Here is a 26,883-nt window from a genome sequence, read left to right as displayed (position 1 = left end):
TCTTTAACCCAATCAGAGCCCTCTTCCTAATGCCAAGAGACTGCTTAGGCGGTGATGGCGCTATAGAAACCTCCCAACATATAACATATTGTACAATAAGTTGCATAGCACAAGCTATAGGTAAAGTGACTTAAAAGGATTTATAAAGAGATGAAGTAGCAAATACTTTACAAGCTATAGGCTTTAGGAGGGGTTCTCTAGAAAGACAACCATATAGACATTAATTGCATATTATTTTGCCTTTTAATTACTTTTTACTTGTTAGGTAGCCAGTCTGCCACTTTTATTCCCCATGTTTTTAAGGCAACAACTAGTTGGCGAGACTTGAGCTTCTTTTGGACTGCCGCCTCCTGTCTGAAATATGAAGTTAGAAGCAGCATGTACTTTTAAAACACAATTTGTAGTGTTCAGTTTAAACCCATAGAAAAATGTATAAAATGGATCAAATGGGAACCACATTAAACAAAAAAGAAAAAAAGGGATTTCAAGATCAGTGCTGCAAGAACAGTTTTTATCTCCGTCGTCTTATGTAATTATTCTACATCATTTCTACCATCGCGTGGGATGTCACTATGTTGACTACGTAAGCTTGCCTGCCACAGGGCACTCATCCTGCACTTTTACGCCCTCACCACCTTCAAATGTCACCAGCCACCACTGCTTAACACATCCTGCCAGTACCCGCCAATTTGAGGTCAATAAAGTGTAGTCATTATTAGCCATTCAAATCCATGCAAAGGAGAGATAGAGGGGCCCGCCATCATGTTGCCCAGTCCATATTTCCATCTCCCCCAAAGAACGCTGTGTTGTATACAATAATATTCCAGTTGCATCACATACATATCATGGTAGGAAATAGAGATTGCATTAAACAATAAAAACATTTCCCACCCAAGGCCAGCTTGCTAATGGGCAATTAGCCAATTGCACTGAAATGCTATCAAACTTGCCACCTAACGTTACTAGGGTGCGTAGCTGTATTCTGTCCTATTTGAATTTGGCTGCCATGTATTGAGCAACATTACAATATCCTGTACCCCAGTCCCCTGGATCTGGATTCGAGTCTCGGTAACGGCGCTAAAACAGCCTGTGATTCTGGGCAAATCACTTAATCTCCCCGTGCCTAACAAAAATGTATGTATGTCCTCGTGTAACGTAACTGGTGCTATGTAAAGTAGTTTGATACCCGATTCGAGTCAAGTTCGCGCTATATATAACTCTGCAAAAAAAAAAGATAACTGAGTTGACCCCCCCACATTGGAAACAGACTGTCCATGTAGAGACTACAGACACTCAAAAAGGATATTCAGGGCATCACCCAAGTTCATTTGTCATCTGCGGGGTAATCTCTAGGCCTCCTTCCCGCAACTCTGCGTGTTGAGAGTCTGTTAAGGATAACAAGTGGTCCTGCCCTGCGTCTGAGTCAGTTCTAGTGGGTGTTGTAGGATTACTAAGGTATTCCGCTGTCTTTATTTATGCCTGCGTCCGTTCCGCTGCCACTTGTTTCTTGGTAGGACATTGTATCTTGTTCCTCCCATGCCCTCTGCGTGCACCTATGAGTTTCTAGGACGGTTGTGAGTCCGCCAGGGTAGTAGACGGGGGGCTGCAAATCTATTTTGGTCTATCCATGCCCAGGTTTCTTCTGGGGTAGAGCAGTATATATTGAACTCTTTATGCCAGATGCGCAGTTTAGCTGGGTTTGCAATGCATATTGTATCTGGTGCTCCCTGAGGCATTGCTTAACCTCCATACAGGAGGATCTGCAGTGCTGCACAGTCGCAGTATAATCAAGGTAAATGTGAACTGTTGCGTTCTCCACCTGCCAGGGGCCACCAGATTTGGTCACTTGGAGGATATGGTGTCTGTCTTGGTAGATATCAATCAATCAATAAATTTACCAAGCGCACTAATCACCCATGAGGGTCTTAAGGTGTTGAGGGGGGATGCTGCTACTGCTTGAGAATATATATTATTGTGCCACATTTTTTACATTGTGTTTTTATTCATTTATTCCTATTTTTTGTATATGTTGTTGCATATGTATTGTATGCCCCTAGTAGGGTCATTTTTATTCTTTGGCTTCATTAAACGACTGTTTTTAATACGTTTTATGAACTGATGTAATGTCAATAAAATTGTAGTACCATATCTTTGAGAATGGTCTTTAGCCTTTAATCCTTTTCTTGAGACAAGCGATTGCAATTGCCTAGATATATACTTACACACATGCTACTGCTCGAATAGCCAGGTCTTGAGAAGCCTCCTGAAGGGTTGTAGGTCCTGGGTCTGCCGTAGGAGGATAGGGAGGGTGTTCCAGGTCTTGGTTGCGAGATGGGAGAACGATCTTCCGCCAGTGGCCCCTCTTCGGATGCGGGGGACGGTGGCAAGGGCGAGGTTGCGGAGCTGTCGATTCGGGTTGTAGTAGGTGAATCGTCTTTTGAGGTATGCTGGTCCGGTGTTGTGGAGCGCCTTCTGTGCGTGGGTGAGGAACTTGAGGTGATCCTCTTGGTGATGGGGAGCCAGTGCAGGTCTCAGGTGTGGTGTGATGTGGCTGGGGCACGGGATGTCGAGGATAAGGTGTGCAGAGACATTCTGTATGCGTTGTAGTCCTTTCAGGAGTTTGGCCGAGGCTCCTAGAGAGGGCTTTTCTGTAGTCCAGCCTGCTGCTTACGAGGGCCTTTGTGACTGTTCTTCTTGTTTCGGTAGGGATCCACCTGTAGATCTTGCGGAGCATGCAGAGGGTGTTGAAGTAGGAGGACGAGACGGCGTTGACTTGCTTGGTCATGGAGTGTTTTGAGTCGAGGATAAACCCCAGGTCGCACACGTGGTTGGTGAGTGTCGGTGCTACTCCAAGTGAGGACGGCCACCAGGAGTCGGTCCCAGGCTGACGAGGTGGAGACGAGGATGACAACCTCTGTCTTGTCTGAGTTCAGCTTCAGACAGCTGTTCTTCATCCACTCGGCGACGGCTTTCATTCCTTCCTGGAGGTTGGTTTTGGCGGTGAGGGGGTCCTTGGTGAGGGAGCAGATCAGCTGGGTGTCGTCGGCATAGGAGATGATGTTGAGGTCGTGCTGTCAGGCGACGTGGGCGAGCGGTGCCATGTAGATGTTGAACAATGTCGGGCTGAGGGATGATCCTTTGGGTATGTTGCAGATGATCTTGGAGGCTTCGGAACGGAAAGGGAGAGGCGGACGCTCTGGGTTCTGCCGAAGAGGAAGGATGTGGTCCAATCAGAGCCTTGTCTCAGATCTCTGCATTGTGGAGGCGTGTGCGTTGGCAGACAGTGTCAAAGGCGGCTGATAGGTCCAGGAGGATGAGGGCCCTGGTTTCGCCGTTGTCCAGCAGGGCTCTGATGTCATTGGGCCATCTCGGTGCTGTGGTTGCTGCGGAACCCGGACTGGGACGTGTCCAGGATGTTGTTCTCCTTGAGGTAGCGGCTCAGCTGTCTGTTAACAGTCTTCCTCGATGCCCTTTACCAGAAACGGGAGCAGGGAGATGGGCCGAAGTTTTTTAGGTCCCTTTGATCGGTCTTGGGTTTCTTCAGTAAGGCATTGATCTCTGCGTGCTTCCAGCTCTCCGGGAAGGTTGCGGTCTCGAAAGAGATGTTGATGGCCTTGCGGAGATGGGGTAGGAGGGTGGTGTTAGCTTTGTTGAAGATGTGGTGTGGGCATGGGTCTGACAGAGAGCCAAAGTGGATGGTGTTTATGATTTTTATGGTGTCGGTGTCATTTATGTTGGTCCAGGCGAGCAGGGGATCGATGTGGGTGGTGGCCGCGGGGTCTGAGGTGTCGGTAGTTTTCAGGATGGTCAAGTTGTTGAAGCTGTCATGGATGTCTGCAATCTTGCGGTGGAAGAAGGTGGCAAGGGAGTCACACAGGTCTTGCGATGGTGGGATGCCGTTGGTGTTGGAGCATTTCTTCTCTAGTGTACAGCAGGTTTGCTTGGAGGCCTGGAGGTCTACGGTGAACCAGCTGGCTTGCTTGCTAGTGTGTCTGTTGGAGGGTTTCTTGATCGGGCGGCTGCATTGGTGGGGTCGGCAGGTGGGCTTGAGATGAGGGTGGTGTTTAGCTGTTCTTTGGTGATTTTGCTCCAGTTGCGGTGGGGGATCTGTTGAGTGCGGTGGTGCGTGGTGGGTGGTGGGTTTCCGTAAGGTAAAGTAGATGCAGCGATGGTCGGTCCAGTGAAGTTCGGTGGTGTGGCTGAAGTGAGGTGGGGGCTTGCGGAGAAGATGGTATCAAGCGTGTGTCCAGCAGAGTGGGTGGGTGTTGTGACGAGCTGTCTGAGTCGAAGGTTGGTGAGGTTGTTAATCAGGGAGGTGGAGTTCGTGTCGTTGTTGTTCTCTAGGTGGGAGTTCAGGTCACCGAGGAGGATGTAGTCTATGGAGGTAAGGGCGTGCGTGCTGACGAAGACGGCGATGGAGTCGCTGAACTGAGGCTGTGGTCCGGGGGGGGGGGGCGATAGTCAAGCGTTCCTCTGAGGGTAGTGTTGGGATCGGAGTGGATCTGGAAGTGCAGGTGTTCAGCGGTGCCGAGGGTGTTGTCGGTCCTGGTCGAGACCCTGAGGATGTTCTTGTGGATGATGGCAATTTTACCTCCTATTCCGTTGGTGCGGTCCCTGCGGGTGATCTTGTAGCCGTCCGGGATGGCTATGTGTGAGAAGTTGGCCTGGTAGGGGATGTTTCCAATTCTGGAACCACCTACTACCTGACCAAACAATCCCTTATGGTGTCTGGTTGTAAGTCAACCTTATTAGACAAGCTATCCTAGGGGTAGCATGGACTAAGCAGCCTAAAGGCTTAACTTAAGAGGTCGTGTTAAGCGAGCTGTTTTACCACATACAATCCTGTAATACCAAATGAAAGGACACCACACAAGTATATATTATAAAAATATATGTGTTTATTACTAAAAACAATCCCCAGTATTCTTTATGAATAAAGGGGCACAAGCGTTAAATCAAAAGCACTGTTTAAACATACAAGTTGCACAATTATGGATGAGGGCGGGTGGCCACTCAAACCATATACTAAACAAGTGGTATAAGAGAGGCCACTCGAACAGTGGTTAGGCCTAGGGCCTAGGGAATCGCTGGGAGCAGTCAGGACAAGCAATGCTGAAGTCGGGAATGGCCCTCGGGATTCGGGAGATGTGCGGAAAGCGCACGCATGCACCAATGTTAACCAATGGTGCGTAAAAGTCATAGAGTTAAAGTTTAAGGACACTTCCGCTGAACCTAGAGGAACAAAACTTAACACACAGACCCTAGAGGTGTGCACCAGTGTGGGAACACCGGCGGAGCAAAGTTACCTCACCCACAGGAAGTGGATGCACAGGGTCGAAGTGGCGTCGGGTTTTGACACGCAGGCTCTTGGTGCTTGAAGCTGAAAGGGCTGCAGGCGGGTTAAAGATGAAGTGTCCGGTGGAGTCCAAGGGTGGACTCAAGTTGTAGAGTACCTGAAAGCAGAGGGGACAGAGTCTGGGTCACTCAGCAGTGACCAGGGTGGAACCAGGACGGAACCAGGCAATGTCGGGCGCAATCAGGTGGTCGTTGAGGAGCTTCTCTCCGCTGTCACGTGGGCTCTGGGGCATCTGCGACGTCCAGGAGCAGGTCACGATCTGTCCCACGCAGGCTCTCACCGTCGGTGCAGTCGGCTTCAAGTTTGGAGCAAACAAGCCTTGGTAAGAGCAATCCACGCGGGATCGGAAGATTGCTTCTCACTCGGACCAGGAAGGTCAGAGTCGGGGCTCCTCTTCAGGGGAGCTGGTGTGGATCTGGAGCAACCAGATTCACGAGTCTTCTTTGTAGTTTCGTCGGCACAGGGACCACTAGCCAGCTGGCAAGTGACCGGGCCAACGCGTTGAGCCAAATAGAGCCAAAGGGCCCCACGCAGCACTCGTCGAGTGTGGAGGGCTGAACTTCGGCTCAGGAGCAGCTCAGGGTGGGGGCTTCTCAAACCCCGGTGCACAGCTTCGAGGGTCACTCGTGGGCTGCACGGTCAGCGTCTCGTGGTCAATTCAAGATGGCGTGCCCCACGCTTCCGGTCGCCTCCACGGGTCTCAGCTCTGCAGGGACTGTGGATCGGGCTGTTGGAAGGCAGGCAAGCTTGATCTCGTTGATCTCAGTCGCTCGAGTTCCGGCGGGAACTGCAACTAAGTAGACATCGAGGGCTGGATGGTGCCTGCTGCTGCAGGGTGGTCACTCCTTGACCACAAGGGAGATTCTTCGGGCTTCCACGTTGAGATGGAGGTCCAAGGGTCCAGAGTTTCGTTTCTAATGTTTCTTCCAGGAAATCTGATGTGCATTGGCACTGCTCCCACTCTTATTCCAATCTGGGGGGCGTGATTACCTGCTAGGTCCCCTCCTATGGGTGGGACCCAGGAAGTGGGTGGATACACCCCCTTCCTTTGATCCAGGCCGCCCTGGCACGAGGGCTGGAGTGCCCCAGAACCGGTTTGGCCGGATTATGCAAGGGGCAGCCTTGTGCGCCCCAGGCAGTGTCTGGTTTCTTTCAAACCTCCCTGCTACAATACACTATCTCCTGTCTGGAGGGCGGTGACACCCTCCTGTGACAGGAAACCCTTTGTCCAGGACCCATTTGGTCGAGTTTCGGTCAACTGCAGGGGTCCAGACATTTGTCTGTGGCAGAGGCATCCATTTTGTGGATCTTAAGGTCTTTGGAGAAATTAACCGCATTTAGTAAAGGAACATGTCTTACCCCTCTAGAGGGGTGGAATGCCATCCCCGTCGCCAGAACTGGCGAGGGGATGGTATTCCAAATCGTATGACACCTTACACGACATGTTTTGATAAAGCCAAACCAAAGTTGCTAAATAACCGCGAGGATTATAAGGCACTTAATAGTATATGGTATGGCATTATCCTGAAACAGCTTAGGGATTTGTTCCCGACAGCTGCAGACAGGCTCAGCTCATGCTAGAGCTCCATCTCACATAAAACCACGCACTCAGCCTCCAGGATTGATGAGGCCTACTATAGGAGTGGCTCACAGGTTTACATGTGTCCAGATATAGGTTTAGATATAGATATACTATACCTAAGCAAGGGGTGTTTACACCACCTTACCCCAGCTGAGTGATCAGCCAGTTGTGTCAATTTAAGAACCAGCCAGGGGTGGCAAAAGATATGCTGCAGCCCCTGGTAGGCCTTGGTGGCCCCTATGCCCTGTGCACCTATAGTGCATTCTAAAGGGGCTGACAAGGAGTCCATTTCCAATTGGTATGTGCCTATAGCACATGTGTCATTAATTTAGTGAGAGAACAGCAGGCTGGGGGTCTGATCAGCAGGCCCACAGCCTCAGTAGTCGAAAACCAGTGAAGCAAAAAGCAAAAATTTGGGGTGACCATAGGATAGCAGACCCTACTCTCCTACACAACCCCCCCCCCAAACGCAGGGACATTAAACTAACCTTGACCAGATAAGTCTTCATGTTCTAAGTGGAAGTACCTGGAGAGACCATCTGCATTACCATGGTCAGTCCCTGGGCGGTGCTCCACTGTAAAGTCCATCCCCTGTAGGGAAATGGACCACCTGAGCAGTTTGGGATTTTCACCCTTCATCTGATTAAGCCATAAGAGGGGCTTATGGTCTGTCTGCACCAGGAAGTGAGTTCCAAACAAGTAGGACCTCAACTTCTTTAATGCCCAAACCACAGCAAAGGCCTCCCTCTCAATGGCTGACCAACGTTTCTCTCTGGGAGTCAGCCTCCTGCTAATGAAAGCAATAGGCTGGTCTTGACCATCTTGATTAAGTTGTGAGAGCACAGCTCCCACCCCCAACTCAGAAGCATCTGTCTGAACAATGAACTGTTTGGAGTAGTCAGGACTCTTCAGGATAGGTGCAGAGCACATGGCCTTCTTCAGGTCATCAAATGCCTTCTGACAGCTAACTGTCCACTGAACCTTTTTTGGCATCTTCTTGGATGTCAAGTCATTTAATGGTGTCACTATAGACCCATAGTTTTTCACAAACTTTCTGTAATACCCAGTCAGGCCCAAGAAGGCTCTGACTTTTGTCTGGGTAACTGGAGGAGCCCAGTCCTGTATGGCCTGGATTTTGCTTTCCAGTGGCTGAACCTGGCCTCCACCTACTAGGTGGCCCAGGTATACAACCTTACTCTGCCCTATCTGGCACTTAGTGGCCTTGATAGTTAGGCCTGCCTTTTGCAGGGCCTCCAAAACTTTCTTCAGGTGGATCAGGTGATCCTCCCAGGTGGAGCTAAAGACAGCAATATCATCTAGATAAGCTGCACAAAAGTCATCCAACCCAGTAAGGACTTGGTTCACCAACCTTTGGAAAGTGGCAGGTGCATTCTTCAAACCAAAGGGCATTACCACAAACTGATAATGTCCACTAGGGGTAGAGAATGCTGTTTTGGCTTTTGACTCCTCAGCTAGTCTGATTTGCCAGTAGCCAGCTGTCAGATCAAATGTGCTCAGAAACTTGGCAGAAGCCAATCTGTCAATGAGCTCATCTGCTCTTGGAATGGGGTGAGCATCTGTCCTAGTGACAGCATTGAGACCCCTGTAATCCACGCAAAACCTCATTTCTCTCTTTCCATCTTGGGTATGAGGTTTTGGCACCAGGACTACTGGGCTGGCCCATGGGCTCTCTGATGGCTCAATCACTCCAAGCTCCAACATCTTTTGCACCTCAGCCTTGATGCAATCCCTGACATGATCAGGTTGCCTGTAGATCTTATTCTTGACAGGCAGACTGTCACCAGTGTCCACAACATGGGTACACCAGTCAGTCTGGCTGGGTGTGAGTGAAAACATTTGCCTGTGAGCCTGCAAAACTTGTCTGCAGTCCATCTGTTGCTGGTCAGTGAGGCTGCCTGCCAAGGCTACTCCATCAACTGAACCATCATCAGGGTTCTGAGAAAGCAGGTCTGGGAGAGCGTCACTCTCTTCCTCCTGTTCCCCATCTGTGGCCATGAGCAAGCTCATGTCCTCCCTGTCCACAAATGCTTTCAAGCGATTCACATGGATTACCCTGTGAGGGCTCCTGGGTGTTCCAAAGTCTACCAAGTAGGTGACTTCCCCCTTCTTCTCAATAATAGGATAGGGTCCACTCCATTTGTCTTGGAGTGCTGCTGGAGCCACTGGCTCCAGTACCCATACCTTCTGTCCTGGTTGGAACTCTACCAGCACAGCCTTTTGGTCATGCCAAGCTTTCTGTAATTCTTGGCTGGCCTCCAGGTTTTTGGATGCTCTTTCCATGTACTCAGCCATCCTGGAGCGGAGACCAAGTACATAGTCCACTATGTCTAGTTTGGGCTTTTTGAGAGGTAACTCCCATCCTTCCTTCACCAAACACAATGGACCTCTCACAGGGTGGCCAAACAAAAGTTCAAAAGGGCTGTAGCCAACCCCCTTCTGTGGGACCTCTCTGTAAGCAAAGAGCAGGCAGGGTAAAAGAATGTCCCATTTCCGCCTGAGCTTCTCTGGTAATCCTTTTATCATGCCTTTAAGGGTCTTGTTAAATCTCTCCACAAGCCCATTGCATTGTGGATGATATGGGGTGGTAAACTTATAGTTTACTCCACATTCCTTCCACATTGCTTTCAGATAGCTGGACATAAAATTCGTCCCTCTATCTGATAGTACCTCCTTAGGAAAGCCCACTCTTGAGAAAACTGCAATGAGGGCCTTTGCCACCACAGGTGCTGTGGTGGTCCTCAGGGGAATAGCCTCTGGATACCTGGTGGCATGATCCACTACCACCAGTATGAATCTGTTCCCAGATGCTGTTTGGGGGTCCATTGGACCCACAATATCAATTCCAACTCTTTCAAAGGGGACCCCCACCACAGGTAGTGGTATTAGGGGGGCCTTTGTTGTGCCACCTGACTTACCACTGGCTTGGCAAGTGACACAGGAGCGACAAAACTCCTTGACATCCTCTGACATGTGAGGCCAGTGAAAGTGTGAAACAAGCCTGTCCCACGTCTTGTTCTGGCCTAAGTGTCCTGCAAGGGGAATATCATGGGCCAAGGTAAGAAGGAACCCCCTAAACTGCAGAGGTATGACCAACCTCCTGGTCATGCCAGGCTTGGGGTCTCTAGCCTCTGAGTAAAGGAGTCCATCATCCCAATACACAGTATGGGTACCTTGGGCATCCCCAGCAGCCTCAGCAGCAGCCTGCTGTCTGAGGGGTTCAAGGGAAGGGCAATCTAATTGAGCCTGCCTCAGGTCTGCCCTTGAGGGTCCCCCTGTCCCCAGAAACTCAACCTGGTCAGGTTCAAGCTCCTCTGAGACAGTCTCCTCTTGGACTGCAGAATCAGTTTCCTCTGAAACTTGATCCTCAACCTGGGGCAAGGTGGAAGGCTGAGCCTTTCCTCTCTTGCTCCTTCTCTTGGGTTGTGGCTGGTCTATTGTTTCAAGATCCACCACTGGTTCAGGAAGGCACTTCTTAGCCTGAGCCCTTGTCATGGCAAGGACATGCTCTGAAATCCCTAGCATTTCTGCATGAGTCCTGTACTCCACTTCTGACCATGCTGAGCTTTCAAGGTCATTGCCTAACAGACAGTCTACTGGTAGGTCTGCACTCACCACAACTTTCTTTAGGCCATCAACCCCTCCCCAGGAGAAGTTCACAACTGCCACACTATGGGAGGTAGTGGAGTTGCTGGCGTTGGTTACTAGGTAGCTCTCTCCTAGTACAATCTGTCCAGGGTCCACAAAGTCAGGTGTCACCATGGTGACACTGGCACATGTGTCCCTGTATGCTTGAGCCAGTTTCTCATTAATTAAGGGAGTCTGCCTGTATTTGCCCAGGTTAGTGGGGCTTACTGCAGTGGGCAACTCAATGTCCACATCATACAGGAGAACTGCCTGTGTAGGGATTCTGACTAGGCCAGATCCTACTTCAATACCCAGGGTCAACCCAGCTAAACCCTTGGACTGTGTTCCACCACTGCTTACTGTACTTGGGGTTGCAGTTGCTTTAGGAGCTGTAGTGGTGGGAACTGGATTTGCCTTGGTGCACTCACTGCCCCAGTGTGAAACTGATTTGCAGGTATTACACCAAGGTGTCTTTGGACCTTTGTTCTTCTTCTTCTTGTTACCATTTTGGGAACCACCCTCCTTACTATTAGTTTGGGGGCCTGAAGACTTCTGGTCTTTTTCTTTATCTTTCTGATTCTGGTTACCACCCTTCTGGTCTGTTTTCTTCTGGTCACCACCTTGGTTCTGGGGTTTCTGCTTAATCCTTGTTCTGACCCATTTGTCTGCCTTCTTTCCCAATTCTTGGGGAGAGGTCAGATCAGAGTCAATAAGGTATTGATGCAACAGCTGGTTTGTGCAGTTATTAAGGATCTGTTCTCTCATCATAAGATTGTACAATCCTGTATAGTCTGAAACTTTACTTCCCTGCAACCAACCCTCCAAAGCCTTAGTGGCACACTCCACAAAATCAGTCCAGTCTTGAGTCTGTGCTTTTTGGGTGTCTCTGAACAACAACCTGTATTGCTCAGTGGTTAGGCCATACCCTTCAATAAGAGCACTCTTCAAAACAGAGTAGTTTTTGGCATCCTCAGGTCTAACTGTGAGGAGCCTGTCCCTCCCTTTCTCAGAAAAGGAGTACCACAAAATTGCAGCCCACTGATTCTCAGGAACCTGCTGTACCATGCAGGCTCTCTCAAGAGCAGTCATCCATTTGTGGATGTCATCCCCTTCTTTAAAGGGGGGCACAATTTTGGTCAGGTTTCTATTGTCATAGGCCCTGTCTTTTTCTCTTGGAAAATTGCTGCCACCAGTGACATCTAAGCCACTTAATTTCTGCTCTCTTGCCAAGGCAAGTCTAGCTTGAGCCAAGGCTACCTCCTCCCTCTCTATCTGGAGTTTGACAGCCCTCATTCTGGCCCTATGCTCTAACTTTTGAGAAGCATTCATGCCTCTCTGTGATTCTCTGGAGGCACTAGAAACATGAGAGTCCCCTGAGGGAGATCTCACTCTTCTGTTGCCTGGGAGAATAACATGTTGGGTTCTGGGGAGGTGCTGGCCCTCTCCATTCCCCAGTAGGTCCAAGTTGGCCTGGCTAAGCCTGGCAACTGGAACCTGGCTACCCTGATCCTGAACTCCTAAGTCCTCAACATCTGAGTCCTCATCTAAGTCATCATCATCCTCCTCCTCCTGAGGGGGATCAGTTTCAGGGGGGTTCCCTCCACTTCCTGTGTCTAGGGAAGCTGCCTTTGCCTTGTCTAAGTCATCCTGTTCTAGGATTTCTACCAGGATTAGGCAGGTGGGGCTTCTGCCCCTTTTTAACCCTCTTGCTTTGCACAAGGCAATCAAGTCTCTGCGGGTTAGTTTGTCATATCCAAAAGTTGCCTGGGTAGGGTCAACTGTCACAGGAGTAGACCCTGAGGCTTTTCCTGTGTCAGACATGGTTACTAGTGAGGTGTAAGTGGTGCACTTACCTACACTAAGTGTTTTCCTACTGTACCTTGCTAGTTAGTTGTAGTCAGGGTGTGCTAATCCCTTCAACCTACAACTACTAAGTTCAGTAGAACCTAATATGCTAAGCTTTTGATTTATATGTACCTAGAGGTACTTGATGTGATCTTTCAATTTGATATAAAGATTGCAATGGTAAAACAACAGCAAGCTCAAATCCGCACCGCTGCTCACCAATGTGAGAAGTTGGCCTGGTAGGGGATGTTTCCAATTCTGGAACCACCTACTACCTGACCAAACAATCCCTTATGGTGTCTGGTTGTAAGTCAACCTTATTAGACAAGCTATCCTAGGGGTAGCATGGACTAAGCAGCCTAAAGGCTTAACTTAAGAGGTCGTGTTAAGCAAGCTGTTTTACCACATACAATCCTGTAATACCAAATGAAAGGACACCACACAAGTATATATTATAAAAATATATGTGTTTATTACTAAAAACAATCCCCAGTATTCTTTATGAATAAAGGGGCACAAGCGTTAAATCAAAAGCACTGTTTAAACATACAAGTTGCACAATTATGGATGAGGGCGGGTGGCCACTCAAACCATATACTAAACAAGTGGTATAAGAGAGGCCACTCGAACAGTGGTTAGGCCTAGGGCCTAGGGAATCGCTGGGAGCAGTCAGGACAAGCAATGCTGAAGTCGGGAATGGCCCTCGGGATTCGGGAGATGTGCGGAAAGCGCACGCATGCACCAATGTTAACCAATGGTGCGTAAAAGTCATAGAGTTAAAGTTTAAGGACACTTCCGCTGAACCTAGAGGAACAAAACTTAACACACAGACCCTAGAGGTGTGCACCAGTGTGGGAACACCGGCGGAGCAAAGTTACCTCACCCACAGGAAGTGGATGCACAGGGTCGAAGTGGCGTCGGGTTTTGACACGCAGGCTCTTGGTGCTTGAAGCTGAAAGGGCTGCAGGCGGGTTAAAGATGAAGTGTCCGGTGGAGTCCAAGGGTGGACTCAAGTTGTAGAGTACCTGAAAGCAGAGGGGACAGAGTCTGGGTCACTCAGCAGTGACCAGGGTGGAACCAGGACGGAACCAGGCAATGTCGGGCGCAATCAGGTGGTCGTCGAGGAGCTTCTCTCCGCTGTCACGTGGGCTCTGGGGCATCTGCGACGTCCAGGAGCAGGTCACGATCTGTCCCACGCAGGCTCTCACCGTCGGTGCAGTCGGCTTCAAGTTTGGAGCAAACAAGCCTTGGTAAGAGCAATCCACGCGGGATCGGAAGATTGCTTCTCACTCGGACCAGGAAGGTCAGAGTCGGGGCTCCTCTTCAGGGGAGCTGGTGTGGATCTGGAGCAACCAGATTCATGAGTCTTCTTTGTAGTTTCGTCGGCACAGGGACCACTAGCCAGCTGGCAAGTGACCGGGCCAACGCGTTGAGCCAAATAGAGCCAAAGGGCCCCACGCAGCACTCGTCGAGTGTGGAGGGCTGAACTTCGGCTCAGGAGCAGCTCAGGGTGGGGGCTTCTCAAACCCCGGTGCACAGCTTCGAGGGTCACTCGTGGGCTGCACGGTCAGCGTCTGGTGGTCAATTCAAGATGGCGTGCCCCACGCTTCCGGTCGCCTCCACGGGTCTCAGCTCTGCAGGGACTGTGGATCGGGCTGTTGGAAGGCAGGCAAGCTTGATCTCGTCGATCTCAGTCGCTCGAGTTCCGGCGGGAACTGCAACTAAGTAGACGTCGAGGGCTGGATGGTGCCTGCTGCTGCAGGGTGGTCACTCCTTGACCACAAGGGAGATTCTTCGGGCTTCCACGTTGAGATGGAGGTCCAAGGGTCCAGAGTTTCGTTTCTAATGTTTCTTCCAGGAAATCTGATGTGCATTGGCACTGCTCCCACTCTTATTCCAATCTGGGGGGCGTGATTACCTGCTAGGTCCCCTCCTATGGGTGGTACCCAGGAAGTGGGTGGATACACCCCCTTCCTTTGATCCAGGCCGCCCTGGCACGAGGGCTGGAGTGCCCCAGAACCGGTTTGGCCGGATTATGCAAGGGGCAGCCTTGTGCGCCCCAGGCAGTGTCTGGTTTCTTTCAAACCTCCCTGCTACAATACACTATCTCCTGTCTGGAGGGCGGTGACACCCTCCTGTGACAGGAAACCCTTTGTCCAGGACCCATTTGGTCGAGTTTCGGTCAACTGCAGGGGTCCAGACATTTGTCTGTGGCAGAGGCATCCATTTTGTGGATCTTAAGGTCTTTGGAGAAATTAACCGCATTTAGTAAAGGAACATGTCTTACCCCTCTAGAGGGGTGGAATGCCATCCCCGTCGCCAGAACTGGCGAGGGGATGGTATTCCAAATCGTATGACACCTTACACGACATGTTTTGATAAAGCCAAACCAAAGTTGCTAAATAACCGCGAGGATTATAAGGCACTTAATAGTATATGGTATGGCATTATCCTGAAACAGCTTAGGGATTTGTTCCCGACAGCTGCAGACAGGCTCAGCTCATGCTAGAGCTCCATCTCACATAAAACCACGCACTCAGCCTCCAGGATTGATGAGGCCTACTATAGGAGTGGCTCACAGGTTTACATGTGTCCAGATATAGGTTTAGATATAGATATACTATACCTAAGCAAGGGGTGTTTACACCACCTTACCCCAGCTGAGTGATCAGCCAGTTGTGTCAATTTAAGAACCAGCCAGGGGTGGCAAAAGATATGCTGCAGCCCCTGGTAGGCCTTGGTGGCCCCTATGCCCTGTGCACCTATAGTGCATTCTACAGGGGCTGACAAGGAGTCCATTTCCAATTGGTATGTGCCTATAGCACATGTGTCATTAATTTAGTGAGAGAACAGCAGGCTGGGGGTCTGATCAGCAGGCCCACAGCCTCAGTAGTCGAAAACCAGTGAAGCAAAAAGCAAAAATTTGGGGTGACCATAGGATAGCAGACCCTACTCTCCTACACTATGGTGATGTCGGGTGCCGAGGAGGCAATAATCCAGGTCTCTGTCAGGAAGGTAACATCCAGGGAGGATGTGTTGAGCAGGTCCCAGAGTTCGACGGCGTGTTTGCGTGCAAAGCGAGTGGGCAGTAATATGCATCTGAGGTGGTTGTGTCTTGTCACGGCAGGCGGTTTGGTGGCTCGGAGGCTGGTGAAGCTGCAGCTCCGGCAGGAGAAGGGTCCTTTGGTGTGCTTCAGGGCAGCCAGGAAGCCAGTGTGCGCTTGTAGATGAACAGCCTCATTGGAGATCCAGGATTGCAGGTACAGGTCCATGGCAGGACCCACTACTCATTCTGGTATCCCCAAAATACAAATATTGTTCCTATGGGAGCGACCTTCTTGGTCCTCCACCCGGCTCGACAAGTAGTCCATCTCTAGAGACTTTAGTTGATCTGTAGCTGTGGACACAGTGGGGAGCAGGGTCGCCAATTCTGATTCCTCAACTCTGTCTTTGAGTTTTTTTTGGTTCTCTCTTAAGAATCCCATTTCAGCGCATAGTGTGTCAATTTTGGGTCCTAATGTGGTCTTAATATCCAGTATTGCTGCCATCAGTTCATCAAACCGATGTGAGTGATCTGGTTGGATGCTTATATTGAGAGCAACTTGTTGTGTGGCATCTCCTCCAACGGCAGCAGATGTCATTGCTTCAGTCTGCTGGGGCTGTGATTTGTCTGAGGGGGCTTCCCCATTGTATGTATTGGCTCTGGAGGGGCCCACTGGCAGTAAAAGCACGGGCCCTCTCACGTGGCGGGCCTCTATTTATATTCAAATGATCATCCACCTTCACCTCGCTGGGTATCGTGCCATGTTGCCTTTGTGCTACAGTTTGTGTTGCGCTGAGCGGTGCGGCACCTATGCACTAGTGGCCCAAAGGGAGGGGACAAAGCAGGTACGGTGTCCCGAGGCAGACAGTAGTCATCAGAGGATCATGCACTGCACAGCATTCCGGCCTGCGCCATAGTCCTATGCGCACCTTTGGTGGGGAGCGCCGGGCCACCCTAACTACAACTTTAATGAGCGTGGCAGGGATTATACACCATTCTCTACAGATCCCAAGTGGCGAGCTCCCCTCTGTTATTACAGCACCCACCTTCATCGTACGCCCCTATGATGGCACCCGCACCACAGATGGAGATGGCGTCAGCATTGGACCCCACGCTATTTCCCATAGTATTGCATAAATAAGTCCAGTAGCTCGGTCCTGCGCCAGTGACAACCTCAAGGCACAGAACGAGTCACCAGGCCTTCAATACGGGCGATGCCCCAGATGTGGAGAGAGACACAGCTACACCTTTAACGAGACCCAGTGCAGAAGTGGCCAAGCATTCGCGTGCTGCACCTCCCTCGATCCCCCGCCCGCCCACCGTCCGACTCGCAACTCGGTGCGTGTTCATAGGTAGCAGCTCCAGCCTCGGGGGGAGGCATGGGGGGAATACCCATGCAATCCCTGTGCATGCAGGACCGCAGGCCACTCAATCAGCGAGGAAGGGCGCCGTCCAGGCCCAACCACCCACGAGTCGAAGTGGACGCTGGCCACAATAGACTTGGCTTCATCTGGTCCGGGCTCGTATAGTGTTCATCTCCTGTGCTAATTGAGGCTCTGGAGATACAGCCTTTCTAGCTTACTTCGTCAGTGTCCTTTCCCACATCCTCCGCTCTCCGGTGCTGCTGGGCATTACGATCTCAGCTGAGGTCCTCAGCCGCAGGTAGTCATGGCGCCGCACCTCCGACATCGCCCTTATTACAAATCCGCTCCAGAAGTGGCGGTCAATGTGGTTGCAGGGGGCTTCCTCCGTTCATTACATCCTGGATAAGTGGCTCATGTAGGTTAAATTCAGGATATTTGGGCAGGTCACACACGGAGCTCAGCAAAGCGCATCCACACTTGCCGCCATCTTGGCCATGCCCCCTAGTTCCTCATTTTTTATGTTCATGCTTTAATGTGTCCAGGAACCTTCTGAGATGGAGGCAGTATAGCCCACGTCACCAAATCAGAATGGGAACTGCCCATAATGACTTTAATGATTCAAAGGTGAAATTTTTGTTTATATTTTTAAAAAAAACTGCTACAGCAAAGACATATTGAGGAAAATAGCTATAGCTGTGGTCATAAGCACCTGCGCAAATTAAAAATGTTGAAATTGACAGGACAAAAATGGCTGTGCAGAATAAACACTGATTATTAATAAAGCTATGAAAGGCAAATTAAAATAAGTTTCATGGGGAAATGGCCCAAAAGACGGACTTGCTAAATATTTAAATGCAGAATGGTTCAGTGGAGTATGATGTGGACTTGCCACTATAGGACACAAAGTAGTAACCACTAGATGAAATGAATTTGTGGCACCACAGACATGTATACACTCAATCAATCAATCAATCAATCAAAACATTTGTAGAGCGCACTACATACCCGTGAGGGTCTCAAGGCGCTGTGGGGGTGGGGAACGCTGTAACTGCTCGAAAAGCAAGGTCCTAAGGAGTCTTCTAAAGGTCAGCAGGTCTTGGGTCTGCCGTAGGTGGATTGGGAGGGTGTTCCAGGTCTTGGTGGCAAGTTGGGAGCACTATCTGCTGCCGGATGTCGCTCTTCGGATGCGGGGGACTGTGGCGAGGGCAAGGTCGGCGGAGCAGAGCTGGCGGGTGGGGGTGTAGAAGCTGAGTCGTATGCGAAGGTAAGCTGGTCCGGTGATGTGGAGTGCTTTGTGCTTGAAGGTTATCCTCTTGTTGACGGGGAGCCACTGCAGGTCTCTCAGGTGGGGTGAGATGTGGCTGTGGCGAGGGATGTCGAGGATCAGGCATGCCGAGGCGTTCTGGATGCGTTGAAGCTGTCTCAGGAGTTTGGCCGAGGCTCCTGCGTAGAGGGCACTTCCGTAGTCCAATCTGCTGCTGACGAGGGCCCTGGGTGACCGTTCTTCTCATTTCGGTGGGGCTCAAACTTGTACATCCCGTGGAGCATGCGGAGGGTGTTGAAGCAGAAGGATGAGATGGCGTTGACCTGCTTCGTCATGGAGAGGGTGGAGTAGAGGATGACCCATAGGTTGCATGCGTGGTCGGTGGGTGTTGGAGCTGTTCCCAGTGCTGTCGGCCACCAGGATTCGTCCCAGGCCGAGGAGGTGGATCCGAGAATGAGGACCTCCATCTTGTCCGAGTTCAGCTTCAGTCGGATGCTCCTCATCCATTCGGCGACGGCCTTCATTCCTACATGGAGGTTAGTTTTGGCGGTGTGGGGGTCCTTGGTGAGGGAGAGGATCAGCTGGGTGTCGTCGGCATAGGAGATCATGCTCCTATGCCACCATTTGTATGATCAGGAATCATACAAAAAAAATAACAATAGAGGTAGGCCGATAAAAGAGTAAAATAAAATTGTGATGAGCGGTCTTGCAAATTAAATCTTAACTAATATTTTACTTTATACAGAAATTGTTAGAAAAGGTTAGTGCTGTCGAACATTTTTTTAGAATAGAAATGTGCGCTTTTTCTTCCAAGTGTGCGTTAGTAACAGTGGAAGATTGCACTATGTATAAGGAACTATATTCAAACGTCAAAACTATATGTTTTTAAATTGTGTAGCACTTGGGACCGAAACAAAATGTATAAGTTAAAACTAAATATTCTTATACATAAGTAATTTAATAATTATGCACTAGAAGAAAAGGAACATTTTATTATGGATACATATTTATGATGGCTGCTCGAAGCTGCAAAAGATGCCTTTTCTTAATGGCCACGGTCACACCTGCTGGAATTTCTGTCAGTCAGTTATCAGTGGCCTTAAGGTGCCATTTTAGCAACTCATTCTGCCAAATGGACATTGATTCAAACTTCGAGAGCTTACCCTGTACTAGAACTCACAGTTCTGCATGCTTTCTTCTTTACTCTTTGAATTCAGACAAGCTGGTTACTGTGTCTTTCTGTACTACATGAATTAAGTCCTGGCCTAGGAGTGTATCTTTCCTTATTTGCTGCCTTGTCATCGTCCTCTTGGCCACTTCCTTGTCGCTTAGCCAATACACGGGCCCCGCCTGCACAGGGTCCGGATATGGATGCTGACTTCAAAATACTGTAAGTCTGCCAAACTCAAACACCTATATCCATCTGTAGCTCTACCCAGGATTTCTAATAATAACCTTGCTTCGGATCTCTGTCAGTCTTGGACCATGTCTCTGCCTTCAATCTCCAATTAGCTCTCTTTCATGAGTCCTGTTTTCCCCCTTAGCCTTCATCTTTTCGATTCAAATATAATTTCATTCTGACCTGGGCCATCATCTGTTGTTTTTAGCTTGCTTCCTGGCAAACAGGATAGAGAGGAGGAACCATGGGGATAAATAAGCCACATAAACTTAGCAAACTGACCACAATAACAAAAGCAAGACAGCAAGAGTGAAATAAACACTGAAGCCCTTAGAATGGAATCTTGCAAACTAAGTGCAGCGCAAAAAAATCAAGATACACACAGAAGCAACAGATGTGAAATATGAATATGAGAAGAAAATGAGGAGAGTACGAAAATAGATGTTTTATCATAGAAGTAATAAAAAACACTTTTTGCTACCCCTGAATCTAAGTAGAAGAGTCCCCTTGTGCCTGGTGGTAGGTTTGTATAGGTCTTATTTGTTTTCATACGATCTTACAAATTATTTTGCCCTTGACCCTCCAGTGAACTTAAATTCTAATTTTTGCTCCAAGATTGTTTCTTGATTCATTCCAGATTGTAATGCTGGCTCTGAAATAGGGTAACAAACACTTACTACAAGGTATACAACAACGTTGCCGCTACATTAATTGTTTTCTAAAAAAAATATATTGAAGGACTGACTTATGTGTCTAGCACGAGATGCAGATATGACTCATATGTTATCAAACTGTTTGCATTCTCTAGAACTGCTGCAAACAGATACTTCATTGTTCATCTAAAAAGTTTGGAATATAGTGAATTTAAGTTATCCATGATTGTGTTTGCGGAAATGATAATTACTATAATAGAAATCTATGTGTATTGATAGTTATATCAAACTGAAATATACAAAAGAACAACCCATTTGTGACGTATAGCCACTGCTTGCACATTGGAATAATTTAGCTTATGAGAATTATAAAATATCTAAACAGAGTGGCAACAATGAGGTAGATGCTGGAAGTAAATCTCCACACAAATAAAGATAGGCGCAAATTGTGTAATGTATATATTCACTAGTTTGTGCAATACAGAGAACTACATAACACTAATTTGTGACATTTCTGTTACTGCACAACAGGGCTCTAAGAACCAATATAAAGATGTTATTAATTTGAATATACATTCACTCACACTATCATACTAATACTCACTGAAATCAACAGTATGATATGCACTACACAAGGAGCACCTGGCCGGAATTTGAAAAAAGGAGCTGATGAAAAAGATCTTTTTTATGATTAATTATCTTTATTCTATGCTTTTCAGGCTGCCAAAGTGGTGAAGCTAAATATTCAGCTCTGAAATAAATGTTCTTTTCTGTACAAGGACTTAGAGAATTTCTTTTCTATTACTTGTTTTTTAGATGTAACTGCACTGGACTTAAAAATGCATTGGCTTATCAACTCTGAGATACAACCTTAGCAAACATTTTTGTGGATTAGGATTTCATTGGTTCATAAATTGATGTACTTAATGGGCTATGCAAACAAAGCAGCTATCATGATGGCACCAAGAGAACATAGTTTGATGTGTTTACTATATATTGTATTGCTTGATGCCTATGTTGTGAAAGGAAGGCTTCAGACCGTACAGCCAATGAGATGAAAACAAGCAACTGTAAACTGCAATGACAATTTCCCTCACAAAGGGAACACTGGAAAAGCAAAGTCTAACCTGAATTTGTAGCCACTAGTTGCCGCAAAACTTTAAACTTGTCACACATCAGATGAGAAAAACACTATTGTACAGTGCTAGAAAGAAAGATGGATCTCTGATATTGGTAGTCAGGAATAAAAAGGTCTAAGTTAGCTAAGATTTAGTTTTACTTTGCAATGTAACAAAAAGTAAGGGTTTGCAGATGGCAGGGAATGAGAAAGCACTGCGTTGTCCTTGCTTACTTTGTATCACTCTTACTAGTGTTTGAGGGAATGCAATTGGTGAGAAAGACTCAAAGAATACCTTCATACTGCATGTATCATTTGAAGTCTGTCACTACAATCATGTGCAAAAAACAGTTTAGGACAAGGTCAGTACCAACTGGAAGTAGAAAACATTCACCTGCCATAAAAAGGATAAATTAATTATCCTATAAGTTCTAATATCAGCCAGGTATAAAGTCGATTTCATATCCTGACTGTATACTTTGAAAATACATTGAACTCTAAAAGCTACATTCGTACCTTTTGAGCGAAGAGACATTTATTAGCATTATGTATTTCTGGATATTATGTGGGCCCTTTTCATAATGGACAAAAAGTAAGACTTTCAGCCTTTTTTTGAATCAATAGATGGATCTTGGTACCACAAATGGCTAGCCAAAAGATATTCCATCATGTAACATGTTGATATCTGGACAACAAACCAGCACACTCCCCAAATTGTCCTGTTAGTAAATAAGGACTTTGTAGCTGAAGTGACTATTTTCATATGTAATTGCCTTGAAGGGATGTATGGGATGATACAAAGCACCAGACAAAGCAATTTGTAGGATAACAAAACGTTATCCCCACCTCCCTGAAGGGTATACTAAAGGGGGCCCATCATTTACACACGGTGCCTTAGACTATTCTTCTCAATGTTCCAGTACCTCAACAGTACAACTCAACCTGCATTATACCTAGGAAGGTCAACGTATTAGCTTACAAGAGATCAAAATGCTTTGCTAGAAGAGTAGGAGGCCATTTCGGCTGTTCTTGAGTTAGAAAATGGAGGATGAGGCGCTGACTGAGAGTTGCTGGTCTCAAGAAAGTTAAATCAATGCAGCCCTTAAGAAAAGGTTGTTAACGAGGAAACGTTATAAGGGCAGTGCAGATAAAATCCTTTTGACAGAAAGCAAAGACTAAGCTGTCATTACCTTCACATCCGGATTTAACGAATGGGTTCATTTCATTCTTATGTGGAGTTTCCTAGACCAGTAGTTTACCTTTCATGTGACAATAGCCTGCTTGGTGTGCTGCCATCTAGAGGCCACTTGTAAATCAACACTATCAGAGTAGGACCCGAGTTCTTTCTCTTTTCATTTTCTCTTATCTTTCTTACTTTTAAATTCCGGCATTTCCTTGCCTGTTTGACTTTGTTTTTAATGCTTCTTGAATTTATTTATTTATGTGCTATACTCTTTAGTTTCGCTTTCACCTTTACTGTTAAATTGTTTTCGTCCTATCTGCAACTTTGTTTCTTTCTTCCTCTCATCACCCTCGCCCTCTTAGTTCGTAGTTTCTTCTCTTTTTTTAACACCTCTACTTTTCTCTAAAATTTCCACTTTATTTCTCCTCTTGAATCTTCACAAATTTTAATCCATTCCCTCCTACCAATTGTCCATCTTCTCTCTCCCTTTGTCCCATTCATCTTTTTCATTTGCCCTTCCCTGCTACCAAGTTGAGTTCTTTGCTCCAAATTCAGATCTTAGATTCTCTGTTCCATCATGTCGTTAAAACGGATGAATTCATGGGAATCAGCTTTGAAAGCCACTCCTGCATTAAACATGTATATCACCAGACACAGCATAGAAGCCCATCTAAACCTACAGAAACAGACATCACAGGATGAAGCAGTGGAAATCTTCCAGACAAAAGAAGTAATGACTTGGGAGTGGCAGGACAAGCCTCCCCTGCAGTACACAAGGAAACCATTGTGGTAAGTAGTTAATGAACACGAAGAGGCCACACTTCTTCAATTTGCAATAGTTTATTAGGGTAAAGCTTCAGCCACGGCAAGGAGCAGCGCACCCTCAGAGGCCCAGTCCGCAACTGACAGAAGCGGATCAAAACCCTGCACACGCAACCTCCAAGCACGAGGCCAAAGGAACACATCATAAACAAAACAGAGGAATACAACCCACTACATCACCTCCCCTATGCACAAAAAGAAAAATTACTATGTACCAAAATCCTTGAACTTCGAAGGGGGTTTTCTAATAGGACACCCCAAACTGAATTATCTGAATCCCCACCTAAAGTACAACCAACAGGCCAATCGACGAACGGACTCACATTCTCACTCATGAACTCAGGCTGTTCATGATCATGCAGCCAATGCGTCCACTCAAGATCATGCTCCATCAATGAGACTTTCCTGCCTCAAATTAATTCAGCTTGATCCTTCGTCAATTGCCTCTTGTTCCACCAACCTTTGCCTTCTAAAAACGCCACACCTTTACTAACTTTAAAGACTAGAGCAGGATCGGAAAATACAGATTCACTTTTTTTAACCTGAATAGTTTTTTAAACAAAACCCAATCCAATCACCAATAGAAATTCCCAAATCAAATAGGAAACCTCTCCTGTTGAACCTTTTCTTCATGTCCAACTGTTTCTCCTTGACAACCTTTGCCACACTCCTAAAATCAGAGCCATCACCAACAGTTATTCTACTGTCAAGCCACGACGGTAACAAAGTAGTGTTTGCTTTTCTACCCCTCAATAACTCAAAGGGAGTGACTCCAGTGGTACAGTGTGGCAAAGTATTGTAATTTTTGAGCCGCCCAAACACAAGCCAACGCCTCGCGCTCAATGGTGCTGTAATTTCGCTCAAAGTGTTTTCGGGATCTTGATACAAATGCCTCAGTTTGCTCCTTACAAGTGGGTAAATCCAGCTGGTGTGCACTCAGGTAACCAGTTCAAACTCTCTGTGTCGGAATTACGAATTAATAATAAGTATACAAACAAAATTTCGTGTGCACCAGGCAAGGGGTTCCGGGAACCACCTGGTTCAAAATGAAGGCAAATACCTAGATGGATATCTGGGTAAACCCAGTGCACTACTGCTATGTCACTAATAAAGTATACAATATAATTTTCAAAAGAATCAAAGATAAGTGTATATGCTAGTACAATCTATCAGCATCAACAAAAAACAGGATCAAGTGTTACAAGAAAATCTTCATGAGCTTCATTAGTTGAAAATCTGCGTGGTTTATTTCAGTGTCAAGCAGATCAACTTCGGAGTAAAAGAAATGTAGCAACTTGAATTCAGCATGCAGAAACAGATATCGAAAATTCCCAATACATTTCGGGCTTTAAGCAATAGCCCTTCATCAGGGGAATCTGTAACAAGTATATGATTTACACAATTAATGTACAATAATAAAATAGTGCATAGGTTTCAGCTGACAATGGCTCAATAACAAGGACTCGAAGAAAAAAAAATAATAATGGATGTAGAGGGCCAGTGATCCAATTTAACGACCCAAAAATGCAGAGTATTGAAAGTGGAACCAAAAGTAAGACCATTAGGGTGCTTGATACATGGAACCTTACAAAATAGTGAAATAGAAGCCTCATCCGAACTTTTAAACAACCCTGCTGTGAATAAGTAAAGGTGTGGCCAATAGAGGAACAATAAATCTACCTGAAAACAAGAGACAGAACTGTGTACACAGACTGCCACAATCCTAAACCAAAAAAGTCAAACCGAAGCACACCCTTTCCTTTTATTTATCATTCTGTTCCTTGCAATTGAATCAAGTTTAGCGTGCATACACTCGATAAGTGCTCCGTTCCATTAAAGCACTTTGCATGAATAAGTAACTGAAATGTGGCCCACGGGTGAGAACATAGAGTGTAGAGGGAGTTACTGGTGGTGAAATTAGGGTAGTATTATCAAGGTAAATGTATGTGACGTTGGCTGTAAAACAATGTGCCTGACATGCATTTTTTAAGGAGCAGAAATGCATTGGGTATGATGTGTGGACTCTTTGGGAGCAGTACAATTCTTAAACGGCTTACTGATAGGCCCGGATGGGCAATCATCAAGCAAATTATATGCATGAAAATAATGAATTCTGTACCCTTTGACGTGGCAAAAAAAAATAAAAAAATGATAAAATTGTGGAATAAATATGGATGAACTTTGAAAAAAATATATGTTTGAGGTGGATTACTTTGAGATCACCGTGTACAAAAAGCTGTGCAACTCGTTGACCCGCTAACCGTGGGCCACATTTCAGTTACAATCGTAAACCAGCCTCAAAGGATTTCCGCACTTCGGACCCAGCCTCCAAATAGTGAACTGTTGAATAATCGTCGGAAAATTGGCAATTAATCACTACAGTGGAAAGTGCTAAGGAATTGGCAAACATGAAAAAGACTACTGAATACCTTAAGTTTGCGTGTCTGAATTAGTCTTGAAAGTATCTGTAGCCAGAAGCCACGAGATGACTGGATGCGCGTGCACCTGGAAACAAAGCGCATGTTTTAAGACACTCTGTATGATACTTATTACAAGACGAATAATGCTGCATAAATGACTAAACAGAAAATTAAAAATGAGGCTTACCGATAGTAAGAACGAGCAGAATGAAAACGGTATTTCCTCTCTGAGAACGCCGGTCACAGTGAGTGCACCGCGTTCGTGTACGCCATTGAAAAAATCAAGCTGGTGAGCATAGAAAGAGGACTGCGCCTAGATATGAAATGGAAAAAACAGTTTGCTCCTTGCCATTCACTCTTTGACTGATGACAACTCCCAGACCATTCATGCTTGCATCAACTGAAATCATAGGACAATTATCCCAAAAAGCATGCAATGCTTGGGCAGAAACAATTAAATCTTTCACTTTAACAAACACACCTTCCAGTTCTTGAGACCATAAAATGTTTTGACCCTTCTTGAGTAAGACGTGAAGAGGCTCAACAATTTAAGCATAATTGCCAACGAATCTGGGGTAATACTCAGCAAGTCCCAGGAAACAGCGAAGAGCATCTTTAGCGCAAGGTTGTTTAGCCTCTTTAAGGGCGCTGATAAAAGAAAAGTTTGGTTTGATACCTTCGCTAGATACAGTGTGACCCAGATAATCCAGCGCTCTCACCCCAAACTTACATTTATCCGCTCTTACAGTCATGCCATGTTCACCAAGAGCGGACAACACCTTTTTCAACAAATCATAATGCTCTTTTGAATTTTAGAGAAGATCAAGATATCACCCAAATAGGCTTGTACACCTTTCATGCCCTTAAAAACTGTAACCATTATCCTCTGAAAGACACTAGCAGCAGATGCTAGGCCGAAGGAAAACCTCAGGAACTTATAAGCATCAAAAGGTGTAACAAACGTTGTCAGTTCCTGACACTCCCTAGCCAGAGGAATCTGATGGTTGGCAGACTTTAGGTCGATTAGTGACAACCATTTAGCACCCCCCAACTTTGCTAGAAGTTCATGAATTTTGGGAAGGGAGTGGCAATTGATCAAGATGTTCTCAGTTAGGCCCTTCAAGTCTGCACAGAGCCTAATCTTGCCTGTTTTTTGTTTTTTTTAGCAACAACAATGGGGGCGACCCATT

At 46.9% G+C, this 26,883-nt stretch overlaps 1 long non-coding RNA gene across 1 annotated transcript in view; it reads right to left on the bottom strand.

Annotated features, from left to right (window-relative positions):
• LOC144826235 (uncharacterized) overlaps positions 1-25,968 on the bottom strand; it is a 149,162-nt gene extending 123,194 nt beyond the window's left edge. Inside the window, exons 1-2 of the long non-coding RNA XR_013609724.1 lie at positions 25,881-25,968; positions 25,703-25,778 (exon numbers count right to left, since the gene is read on the bottom strand). This is a non-coding gene — a long non-coding RNA (uncharacterized LOC144826235). The remainder of the gene's footprint in view (positions 1-25,702; positions 25,779-25,880) is intronic.
• Positions 25,969-26,883: the final 915 nt, after the last annotated feature.

The sequence above is a fragment of the Lissotriton helveticus genome, chromosome 3_2 (genome assembly GCF_964261635.1).
Source record: "Lissotriton helveticus chromosome 3_2, aLisHel1.1, whole genome shotgun sequence".
In the NCBI taxonomy this organism is placed as follows: domain Eukaryota; kingdom Metazoa; phylum Chordata; class Amphibia; order Caudata; family Salamandridae; genus Lissotriton; species Lissotriton helveticus.
This window is presented reverse-complemented; position numbering and strand designations above follow the sequence as displayed.